Here is a 12,594-nt window from a genome sequence, read left to right as displayed (position 1 = left end):
GAGGCCATGACACAATGTATGCCATCATCACATATTTGAAACTAAAAAAAAATTAGCCACAAATCTCCAATAATATTATTGAAGGAGATGGACCTAAAAATGTAGGATAGAAGTTATAGGTGAATTAAAAATATAATTTTATTTTTTTTAAATAAAATAATTTAAAATTTTCTAAAAGAATAAATCAAGCACATTAGTTAGAGCCTAGGCCATGGCAGTGTCCAAAAATTCCATTTGGTGAGCTTTGAGGTGTTAACACGGATGGTAGAAGTTGGAGGATGGGATACTAAAGATTCACATTTCAATGTGGCTCTTCTCGTTAAAGATTTGTGGAGGACTTTAAACAATGACGAAATTTGGCAACAATTTATTAGAGCTAAATATAAAAAATGAACAGGTGGTAAGTTGGATCACCGTAGGGGTAAGGAGTATGATGAAGATAAAACATAGGTTTTTGGGAAAATTGAGGTTGGAGGTAGGCTCAAGGTCAAGGGTAGAGATCGGATTTTCTTCCATACAAGGTATGACAGATATAACTCATCCCTCTATTTAGTCGCTGAGTTTATTGCATAATAATGGTCTTTCTTATTTGAATCAAATTTATGTGGTGCACAATCCCATTTTGGATTGAATGCATGGTTAGGGGTGGGGAAAATTGGCCTCTCAGGTCCTTTAAGAGAGGAATGGGATTAGTATAAGCTATAGTTGTCTCTTGTAGGAATCGTTTTGTCAGAGCATGAGTATAGGTAGAGCTAGGATGCAAATATATTTAAAGAACAAATCTGACTCACAGACATTTATTCACGTATTTGCATGGATAAAAATTCGGATAATAGAGAGTTATGTTTCCAAGAGGCATGGAAATGGGACATCCCACTCAAATTGAAGTGCTTTATGTGGTTGGTTGTCCACAATAAGGCCTTAACATGGGAAAATTGACTAACAAAAGGTTTCTATGGCCTTGGGTGTTGCGAACTATGTAGGGTACAACTAGAAGGCTCAAGGCATCTCTTTCTCACCTGCTCATTTGTGGGCTAAGTTTGGTTTAGGGTTTTTCAGATGTTAAAGGTTTATGCCACTTGGGGCAGGTCTTCAATGGGAGATTGTCTCACAATATGGTTTAAGGATTTTAAGGAGCACAAAGGGTTTCCTTTCTACATTATGTGGGGCATATGAAGGGCAAGGAATGCTTGGATTTTTTATCAAATCAAGACTATCATAAGGAGAACGCGCCTTATGGTGGTGGCCTATTACATTGAGATAGGCCTAAGAGGGAAATGATATCTAGAAGAAGTTGTTTTTTAAGGATATATGGTCAAAATTTCTAGTGGATCTCTTTGATGGAGCATCATTAGAGCATGTGCTAGTGGGGTGCTTATAGTTTTGAAGTCCGGGCACTTTTTTCACTTTTATAGGTCTAATGGAGATGGTACTAATAACAGAGTGAAGCTCCTTGCTCTGTGGGGAGTCATCTTTTGCATCAACTCGCTTGAAATAGAGGAGATTGATATCCTTGGAGATTCTAAAGTCATCATTGATTGGGGCTTAAGGAGACTTGTCTTTCTACATCCATCACTATCTAATTAGATGAAAAGTATCATATTAATGATCGTGACATTCAACAAGTTCTCCTTCTATCATGTATATAGAGAACAAAATCAGTCAGGTAAAAGATGGCCTGTAAAAATAAGGGTGTAGCATGGAGTCGGGGAAGATCAAGTTCTAAGAGTTTGAAAATGACAACATACAGCGGTCACCAATCATTCAAATATAAGAGGCATTTTTTTTTTAAGTTTTGAATGAAAATGTGTATGCAATAATATGAAACATAATATCTTTTTTTTTAAGTAATTTAGCCTCCTGGAAGAACTGAGATACATGTTTTAAATTAAAAAGCACTCATGGATATTGTTAAAGACAACAGTCATATCACCAAGAAAATAGTGGATAGGCCTCTGTTCCAAAAGAATGGGACAATATATTTTTCTACCAGAGTAATTGTAACTACCTTTTTTCTAATGAAAGTATGTATGTTTTTTTTCTTAAAAAAAAAAATATAATCTCACGGCTTTTGCTGGATCAAGACCGACACGTCTGGTGACGTTTGTGTACGTCGTTTCACAGTTTTACTAGTTTTCAATATTTAATACAACAAATCTTCAACCAACATTTCCAAACAATTGTTTCGGATTTGAGAAAATACAACATCAGTAAAGCCAGGGTGTTTCGAAAAATTTTGCTTGGATTTGAGCGAATAAAACACCATCAGAGGCAGGGCATTTCTGCTTACTTAGTACCTTCGTCCAATTAAATTTTGGGTTTCTGTTGGACAACATTGTTTGAATCCAACGATGAAGTTGAACACCTTGTCCTTCTTTGCCATATCAGGTAGTTCTAAGACCACACTTGCAAATTTCCATTGATATGCTTGCAGACTCCCTCTTTTCTCAATGTACTTAATCTTCTTCCTTGCATCCCAAGTCTCATCTTGTGGGATAAAGTGAGTTTGCAACGCTTCCTTCATTTCTTCCCAAGTAGAGATGTCCTTAGCATCACCATGAGCAATCTGGTCTACTTTCCTTCTCCACCACATCTTGGCATCCTTTGTAAGGAATTGAGAAACTACCTTCACCTTGGCCTCTTCATTAGAAAGCCCCAAGCATTCCAAGTATTGCTCCATATCCCATAAAACATTTCCAAGTGTCTTCGCGCTTCTCACCCTATCATAAGAATCAGGTTCCTTGATTTTGGTGTGGGCAGCTCCTCCAATTAGTCGCTGCTCAGCTGCATTCTTCAAGATAACAATCTCATTGAGAGCCTCATCAAGACACTTTCACAACTTCGTGATCTCTTCGAATACTTTATCCTTCACAACTTCAAAGTTCTTGACTTCACTCGTAGTTTTCCCATACTACCATTCAAGATACTCATATCGTACCTTGAGGTTCTCATGGTCCTCTTCCCGATTCATGAAATTATCTCTAAGTTCAACATTCTCAACTTCCAATGCACTTATCTTCATAGTTGTCTCATCCATATGATCCAACATCTTGTTCATGAAAACTGTCTCCGGACTCATGCTAGATTCACCTGTCACCTGTGGTTCTTCTACATTGTCTACCATCATCATTTACCTTGAACGTGTCACAACCATACACTTCAACATTTAGCTTGGTCCTAACCCTTACCAAATCCCTAATGTCGCACTGTGACCAACTACACAATGCCCAACTTCAATACCAATTGCAACCACTACTTGTCATATTCCTGCCTCTTTGTCAAAGCCCCTTTCTGCAAAATGGGCTCTGATACCAACTGTCATGCCCCTATGCCAATGATGTCTTCCAACCACACATAGGTGGGTGCAACACTGCCGAATTTTTTTGTTTCTATACTACTTGAATTCAAGGGCTATGCCTACTCAACACTTAACAAATTTTTGACTAAGTGTTATCATGCAGCGGAAATCATTTCATTTATCTTTCATTAGTTAATCTTCACATGCAGCGGAAATAAATATAACTCAATAATGAACACACATATCATAAGGGAGGGGCAACTCCCAAATATAAGTTTTTCTAATCAATTATAGTTCAACAACATACAATTTACAAACTTTTCAATTTTCACAACCTTCACGTAGTCTGTGCATGTTCTGCCTGTATGTTGCCCTACACATGACCTATGTCCACCCTGCCAGAATTCTTCACAACTCGTGTGCCATCCGCACACTTGCCTGTTGTCGTGCTACCTCTTCCCATGGTCCACCGACTCCTTGCAGGTCCCATGACCCTTGGATTCACCTAGTGGTCTACTCATTCATCGCAACTTGGCCTCGAGCATAGTCATGTCTCCTAAACGTGTTTTCTGGTAGCGGTCTGTCCGACCATTTGGTCCGTTGTACTATTTTGAACACACCTATCCTGACTGCCTACCTGCACAATTGTGCAATGACCCTCTACAATGTTACACCAACACAATCTGCCCACGGTTTGCCTGACCTGCAACTTGCCTGACCCGATCTTCACCCAACCTATGGAACCCAAAAACACACCTGTTCGGAAATACTAAGTCTTGCAGTCGTGCCACACCTCTACATGTATGCCTCATCTCCCTTGCAGTTTATCACACTATTTTTTGTGTTTTCTTGTGTGATGGTTTGATGATGATCCCACTCAAACATCCCATGCCATAATTATACAATTCTCTCCCCAATGTTTTTCCAAGAGACTCGTCGGTTCATGTCCACCTGCGAGTCAGCCTACCCATGCGTCGTCCTCTCGACTTGTACACTCCACATGACACACCCATTCATAAAATATTCTGCCCGATCCAACCATACATCCGATACACATCTTTTCCCAGCCGAGCAGTCGCACTTCCTAGCGACTCAGCCACCCAGGCACTTGCCCACCCCGGGCATCTGACTCATGTCACCCATGTCACCTCCTTATTTTGGTCACAAGTCTAGTCGAGTGGGCACCCACCCATCACGGTGCGGCCACTACATGCGCTTGCCCATCCATCACACTTAACTGATCGCTACACCCAATGCATGCCTTTAACTAGCAGTGAGGTGGCACATAACCGAACATCCACCTCAAAGTCACTTTGAACCGAACGCCAACATCAGAGTCGCCTTTAACCGAACACGAGTGTCCATCACACACATTGGGCATGCCCGTACACCTTTAATCGAGGGTGTTGATTTTTCAACTCTCTTGGGCACTGGGCAACTTGAGGCCCTGACACAATGTATGCCATCATCACTTATTTGAAACTGAATTTTTTTTAGCCACAAATCACCAATAGGATTGTTGAAGTAGATGGACCTAAAAATGTAGGATAGAAGTTATAGGTGAATTAAAAAATATAACTTGATTTTATTTTTAATAAATTAATTTAAAATAGAATAAATAAAGCACATTAGTTAGAGCCTAGGCCATGGCGGTGTTCAAAAATTCCATTTGGTCAAATTTGAGGTGTTAACAAGGATGGTAGAAGTTGAAGGATGGGATACTAAAGATCCACATTTCAATGCGGATCTTCTCGTTAAAGATTTGTGGAGGACATTAAACAGTGATGGAATTTGGCAACAATTTATTAGAGCTAAATATCTCAAAAATGAACAAGTGGTAAGTTGGATCAACGTAGGGGCAAGGAGTATGATGAAGATAACACATAGGTTTTTAGGCAATTTGAGGTCGGAGGTAGGCTCAAGGTCAAGGGTAGAGATCAGATTTGCTTCCATACAAGGTATGATAGATATAACTCAACCGTCTATTCAATTGCTGAGTTTATTGCATAATAATGGTCTCTCTTATTTGAATCAAATTTATGTGGTGCACAATCCCATTTTGGATTGAATGCATGGTTAGGGGTGGGGAAAATTGGCCTCTCAGGTCCTTTAAGAGAGGAATGGGATTAGTATAAGCTATAGTTTTCTCTTGTAGGAATCATTTTTTCAGACCATGAGTATAGCTAGAGCTAGGATGGAAATATATTTAAAGAACAAATCTGTTTCAGAGACATTTATTAACGTATTTGCATGGATACAAATTCGGATAACAGAGAGTTATGTTTCCAAAAGGCATGGAAATGGGACATTCAAATCAAATTGAAGTGATTTATATGGTTGGTTGTCCACAATAAGCCCTTAACATGGGAAAATTGACTAAGAAGAGTTTTCTATGGCCTTGGGTCTTGTTGAACCTTGAAAATGTCATTCATTTCCATTACACTTTCACTATTATGTCCATTATATCACCTCCATTTCACCTCCATTTCACTACTATGTCACCACATTCATCCCACTTTCATTATCATTGGGCCACCTTTATGTTTTTCCAATATTTATTATTTCTAAGCCTTTTAAGTGAATTTGTGGTTAAACATTAGAAAATAATGTGCATATGCTTATACCTAACAAATGGGTTGAGATTGTTGACATGTGTAGGTTGAAAGGAGACTTCTAGAAGACCCTTATGTGGCACTCTAAGGCCAAATTCGAATTTGGTTGGAAAGAATCATGGGATCATGAGGATATGTGTCACATCTCCTAATTGTATTGTAACTCTAAAAAGACATGTGTCTTATCAGTTCCTATTTTGATTAGGACTCTAGAGGTAGAGGGAGAGATTCATGGACTCTCATTAATGAGATGGCTCTCATCTTTTTGTATAAATAGGAGATCTCTCTCCTTCATTAGTTAGCCTTTTTGGTCTTTCCTTTAGTCTTTTCTTAGTCCTTTTATCTTGTTAGTCCCATGGCTTTTGAAAGCTTTGGAGAGCTTTGTTGTACTTTGCACTTTTGAAGAAATTGAATAAAGCTTTGATGTTCTCAACATGGAAGGAGATGTGAAGTAGATGTCATGGAGCATATTAGGATGTAAGTAGAGTAGATTTCATTTTGTAAATATTGCTTTGTAGAATGTAAGGTAGATTAGATTTTTCATTCATGCAATTTTAATTCATGCAAGTGTGTTTAATTTTGCTTTGATTTCATGACTAATGGCATATGTGATCATCTTGTCTATGTTGCTGACCTTTATTTTTCTAGTTTGATTTTCATTAGTATCATTTCTTTAACTTGCACTTTACTTTCTGCTCTTAGATATCAAGTTGTTCATCTATTGATGGTTCTTTTTCCATAATCAAATAACTTTATTGGAGCCAAAATATCACTTAGTACAGCTTGGTTTAGTTTGCTTTAAGACTCACATTGTTGACTTGTTCATAACTGTTATCACATGATAAATCTAGCTGAAAGGCAAAAAGGTTAAGAAAAGGTTAAAGTAGTGTGATTTGTCTCCTCTATGTAGTGTCACTTAGATTTCACATTTCATTTTCATTTTAAATCAGCAACAGAGATACTGGGCCGATGTCATTTAGTCCTTTATTTGATGTTTTTATTTTCCTTTAAGCATTTGATTTCATAGGTGGAAGGGGGCCCCTGCCTTGTATAGTTGTTACTTTAATTTCTTGTATTTCTTTTTCTGATTTTCATGTATATTAATGTACAGTTTGAATTACTGCATTTTATTTTCTTTTTAACATGTATATTATTGTACATAAATTGCTTTCAAGTTGATTGTAGATTAGTGATGCACATAGCCTTTTAATGAACTAATGACGTGATAGAATCATCTTGTCCTTTTGCTGAAGCAGCAAGGATACTGGGTCTCATAGTCATTCTCTCATTATTTGATTATTGCATTTTATTTTGATTGAACTAGTTGTATATTTACACTTTTGTTTAAATACTAACTCCATCAATAACATGTTTTAAGTTCTTTTGAAGTGCTAAGTTTTGGAAGTTACTATTAAGGACATAGGCCTTGTCTTGAAATCTTTATCCATACTTGTCCTTTAAAAGTATTCTTAAGACCTTAGAAAACCAACAAGAACAAAACCCCAAAAACAACATAAACTATAAAACAATGAAGTAAGAGAAAGGTTAACTAAGCACATATAGTGCACCACACTTCATCAGTTTATGATACCCGGATTGATAATTTATGTAGAGCAATTTAAGACATTAAATTGACTAGACAGGTCTTGCGAACTATGTAGGGTACAATTAGAAGGCTCGAGGCATCTCTTTATCACCTGCTCATTTGCTGCCTAAGTTTGGTTTAGGGCTTTTTAGATGTTAAAGGTTTATGGCACTTGGGACAGGTCTTCAATGGGAGATTGTCTCACAATATGGTTTAAGGATTTTAAGGAGCACAAAGGGTTTCCTTTCTACATTATGTGGGGCATATGAAGGGCAAGGAATGCTTGGATTTTTTATCAAATCAAGCTTGTCATAAGGAGAACGTGCCTTATGGTGGTTTCCTATTACATGGAGATAGGCTTAAGAGGGAAAAAATATCTAGAAGAAGTTGTCTTTTTAAGGATATATGGTCAAAAATTTCTAGTGGGTCTTTTTGATGGAGCATCATGAAAGTGTGTGCTAGTGGGGTGATTATAGTTTTGAAGTCCTGGCACTTTTTTGCACTTTTGTTGGTCTAGTGGAGATGGTACTAATAGTAGAGCAAAGCTCCTTGCTCTGTGGGGAGTCATCTTTTGCACCAACTCGCTTGAAATAGAGGAGATTGATATCCTTGGAGATTCTAAAGTCATTATTGATTGGGGCTTAAGAAGATTTTTCTTTCTGCATCCACCACTATCTAATTATATGAAAAGGATCATATTGATGATCATGACATTCAAGAATATATCCTTCTATCATGTATATAGAGAACAAAATCAATCAGGTAAAAGAAGGATTGTAAAAAGAAGGGTGTAGCATGGAGCTGGGGAAGATCAAGTTCTCAGAGTTTGAAAATGACAACATACAATGATCACCAATCATTCAAACATAAGAGGCATTTTTTTTTTTAAGTTTTCAATGAAAATGTTTATGTAATAATATGAAACAATATCTTTTTTGAAGTAATTTAGCCTCCGAGAAGAACTGGGATACATGTTTTAAACTAAAAAGAACTCATGGATATTGTTAAAGACAACAATCATATCACGAAGAAAATAGTAGATAGGCCTCTGTTCCAAAAGAATGGGACAATATATTTTTCTACCAAAGTAATTGTAACTACCTTTTTTCTAATGAAAGTATGTATGCTTTTTTCCTTAAAAAAGAAAGAATATAAGCTCACAGCTCTTGCTGAATCAGGACCGACACGTCCTGTTACGTTTGTGTACGTCATTTCGAAGTTTTGCTAGTTTTCAATATTTAATACAACAAATCTTCAACCAACGTTTCCAAACCATTGTTCCGGATTTGAGAAAATACAACATCAGTAAAGCCAGGGTGGTTCGAAACGATTTTGTTTGGATTTGAGTGGATACAACACCATTAGAGGCGGGGCGTTTCTTCTTACTTGGTACCTTCATCCAATTAAAGTTTGGGTTTCTGTTGAACAACGTTGTTTCAATCCAACAATGAAGTTGAACACCTTGTCCTTCTCTGCCATTTCAGGTAGTTCTAAGACCACACTTGCAAATTCCCATTGATATGCTTGTAGTCTCCCTTTTTTCTCAGTGTACTTAATCTTTGTCCTTGCATCCCAAGTCTCATCTTGTGGGCTAAAGTGAGTTTGTAACGCTTCCTTCATTTCTTCCCAAGTAGAGATGTCCTCAGCGTAACCATGAGCAATCTGGTCTACTTTCCTTCTCCACCACATCTTGGCATCCTTTGTAAAGAATTGAGAAGCTACCTTCACCAGGGCCTCTTCATTAGAAATCCCCAAGCATTCCAAGTATTGCTCCATATCCCATAAAACGTTTCCAAGTGTCTTCGCACTTCTCACTCCATCATAAGAATCAAGTTCCTTGATTTTGGTGTGGGTAGCTCCTCCAAATGGTCCCTACTCAACTACCTCCTTCGAGATAGCAATCTCATTGAGAGCCTCATCAAGACACTTTTGCAGCTTCATGATCTCTTCTAATCCTTGATCCTTCACAACTTCAAAGTTCTTGACTTCACTCGTAGTTTCCCCATACTACCATTCAAGATACTCATATCGTACCTTGAGGTTCTCATGGTCCTCTTCCTGATTCGTGAAATTATCTCTAAGTTCAACATTCTCAGCTTCCAATTTACTTATCTTCAAATTTGTCTCATCCATATGATCCAACATCTTGTTCATGAAAACTGTCTCGGGACTCATGCCAGATTCACTTGTCACCTGTGGTTCTTCTACATTGTTTGCAATCAGCTTTGCCCTTGAACGTGTCACAAACATACACTTCAACATTTAGCTTGGTCCTAACCCCTACCAAATCCCTAATGTCGTACTATGACCAACTACATAATGCCCAACTTCAATACCAACTGCACCCATTGCCTGTCATATCCTAGCCTCTTTGTCAAAGCCCCTTTCTGCAAAATGAGTTCTCATACCAACTTTCACGCCCCTACGCCAACGATGTCTTCCAACCACACATAGGTGGGTGCAACACTGCCAAATTTTTTTGTTTCACTACTACTTGAATTCAAGGGCTACGCCTACTCAACACTCAACAAATTTTTCATTAAGTGTTATCATGCAGCGGAAATCATTTCATTTATCTTTCATTAATTAATCTTCACATGCAGCAAAAATAAATATAACTCAACAATGTACACACATATCATAAGGGAGAGGCAACTCCCAAATATAAGTTTTGCCAATAAATTATAATTTAGCAATGTACAATTTACAAAATTTATAATTTTCACAACCTTCGTGTAGTCTGTGCATGTTTTGCATGTATGTTGCCTTGTACACGACCTGTGTCCACCCTTCCAGAATTCATCACAAATCGTGTGCCATCTGCACACTTGCCTATTGTTGTGCTACCCCTACCCATGGTCCACCGACTCCTTACAGGTCCCCCGTCCCTTAGATTCACCTAGTGGTCTACTCATTCATCGCAACTTCGCCCCGGGCATAGTCATGTCTCCTAAATGTGTTTTCCGGTAGCGGTCTGTTCGACCATTCGGTCTGTTGTACTATTTTGAACACACCTGTCCTGACTGCCCGCTCGCACAATCATGCAACTACCCTCTACGATGTTCCATCAACACATGCTACCCATGGTCTCCCTGACCTTGCAACACACCCGACTCGACCTTCACCACACCTACGGAACCAAAAAACACACCCGTTCGAACATACTGAGTCTTGTGGTCGTGCCACACCTCTACATGTATGCCTCATCTCCCTTTCACTTTCTCGCACTATTTTTTTTGTTTTCTTGTGTGATGGTTTGATGATGATCCCACTTAAACATCCCATGCCATAATTATACGGTTCTCTCCCCAATGTTTTTCCAAGAGATTCGTCGGTTCATGTCCACCTGTGAGTCGGCCTACCCATGCGTCGCCCTCTCGACTTGTACACTCCACATGAGACACCCATTCATAAAACATTATGTCCAATCCAACCATTCATCCACTACACATCTTTTCCCAGCCGAGTAGTCACACTGCCTAGCGACTTAGCCACCCAGGCGCTTGGCCACCCCGGGCATCTGACTCATGTCACCCATGTCACCTCCTTACTTTGGTCGCAAGTCTAGTTGAGTGGGCACCTGTCCATCATGGTGCGCCCACTACATGCACTTTCCCATCCATCACGCTTAACTGCTCACAACACCCAATGTGCGCCTTTAACTGGTGGCGAGGTCTCACATAAGCGAAAATCCACCTCCAAGTCACCTTGAACCGAACGCCAACATCAGAGTCACCTTTAACCAAACACGAGTGTCTGTCACACATATTAGGCACGCCCATACACCTTTAACCAAGGGCGTCTATTTTTCAACTCTCTTAGGCACTGGGCAACTTGAGGCCCTAACACAATGTATTCCATCATCACTTATTTGAAACTGAATTTTTCTTAGCACAAATCACCAATAAGATTGTTGAAGGAGATGGACTGAAAATGTAGGATAGAAGTTATAGGTGAATTAAAAAATATAACTTGATTTTTTTAAATAAATTAATTTAAAATTGAATAAATAAAGCACATTAGTTAGAGCCTAGGCCATGGCAGTGTTCAAAAATTCCATTTGGTCAAATTTGAGGTGTTAACAAGGATGGTAGAAGTTGGAGGATGGGATACTAATGATCCACATTTCAATGTGGCTCTTCTCGTTAAATATTTGTGGAGGACATTAAACAGTGATGGAATTTGGCAACAATTTATTAGAGCTAAATATCTAAAAAATGAACAGGTGGTAAGTTGGATCAACGTAGGGGCAAGGAGTATGATGAAGATAAAACATAGGTTTTTGGGCAATTTGAGGTCAGAGGTAGGCTCAAGATCGAGGGTAGAGATCGGATTTGCTTCCATACAAGGTATGGAAAACATAACTCATCCGTCTATTCAATCGCTGACTTTATTGCATAATAATGGTCTTTCTTATTTGAATCAAATTTATGTGGAGCACAATCCCATTTTGGATTGAATGCATGGTTAGGGGCGGGGAAAATTGGCCTCTCAGGTCCTTTAAGAGAGGAATGGGATTAGTATAAGCTGTAGTTGTCTCTTGTAGGAATAATTTTGTCAGAGCATGAGTATAGGTAGAGCTAGGATGGAAATATATTTAAAGAACAAATCTGAGTTACAGACATTTATTCATGTATTTGCATGGAAACAAATTTGGATAGTAGAGAGTTATGTTTCCAAAAGTCATGGAAATGGGACATCCCACTCAAATTGAAGTGCTTTATATGGTTGCTTGTCCACAATAAGGCCTTAACATGGGAAAATTGACTAAGAAGAGGTTTCTATGGCCTTGGGTGTTGTGAACTATGTAGGGTACAACTAGAAGGCTCAAGGCATCTCTTTCTCACCTGCTCATTTGCGGCCTATGTTTGGTTTAGGGTTTTTCAGATGTTAAAGGTTTATGCCACTTGGGACAGGTCTTCAATGGGAGATTGCTTCACAATATGGTTTAAGGATTTTAAGGAGCACAAAGGGTTTCCTTTCTACATTATGTGGGGCATATGAAGGGCAAGGAATGCTTGGATTTTTTATCAAATCAAGCCTGTCATAAGGAGAACATGCCTTATGGTGGTGGCCTATTACATGGAGATAGGCCTAAG

Source organism: Pinus tabuliformis, chromosome 2_1 (assembly GCF_031772625.1).
Source record: "Pinus tabuliformis cultivar Carrire ecotype Pingquan chromosome 2_1, CPIR1, whole genome shotgun sequence".
In the NCBI taxonomy this organism is placed as follows: domain Eukaryota; kingdom Viridiplantae; phylum Streptophyta; class Pinopsida; order Pinales; family Pinaceae; genus Pinus; species Pinus tabuliformis.
This window is presented reverse-complemented; position numbering follows the sequence as displayed.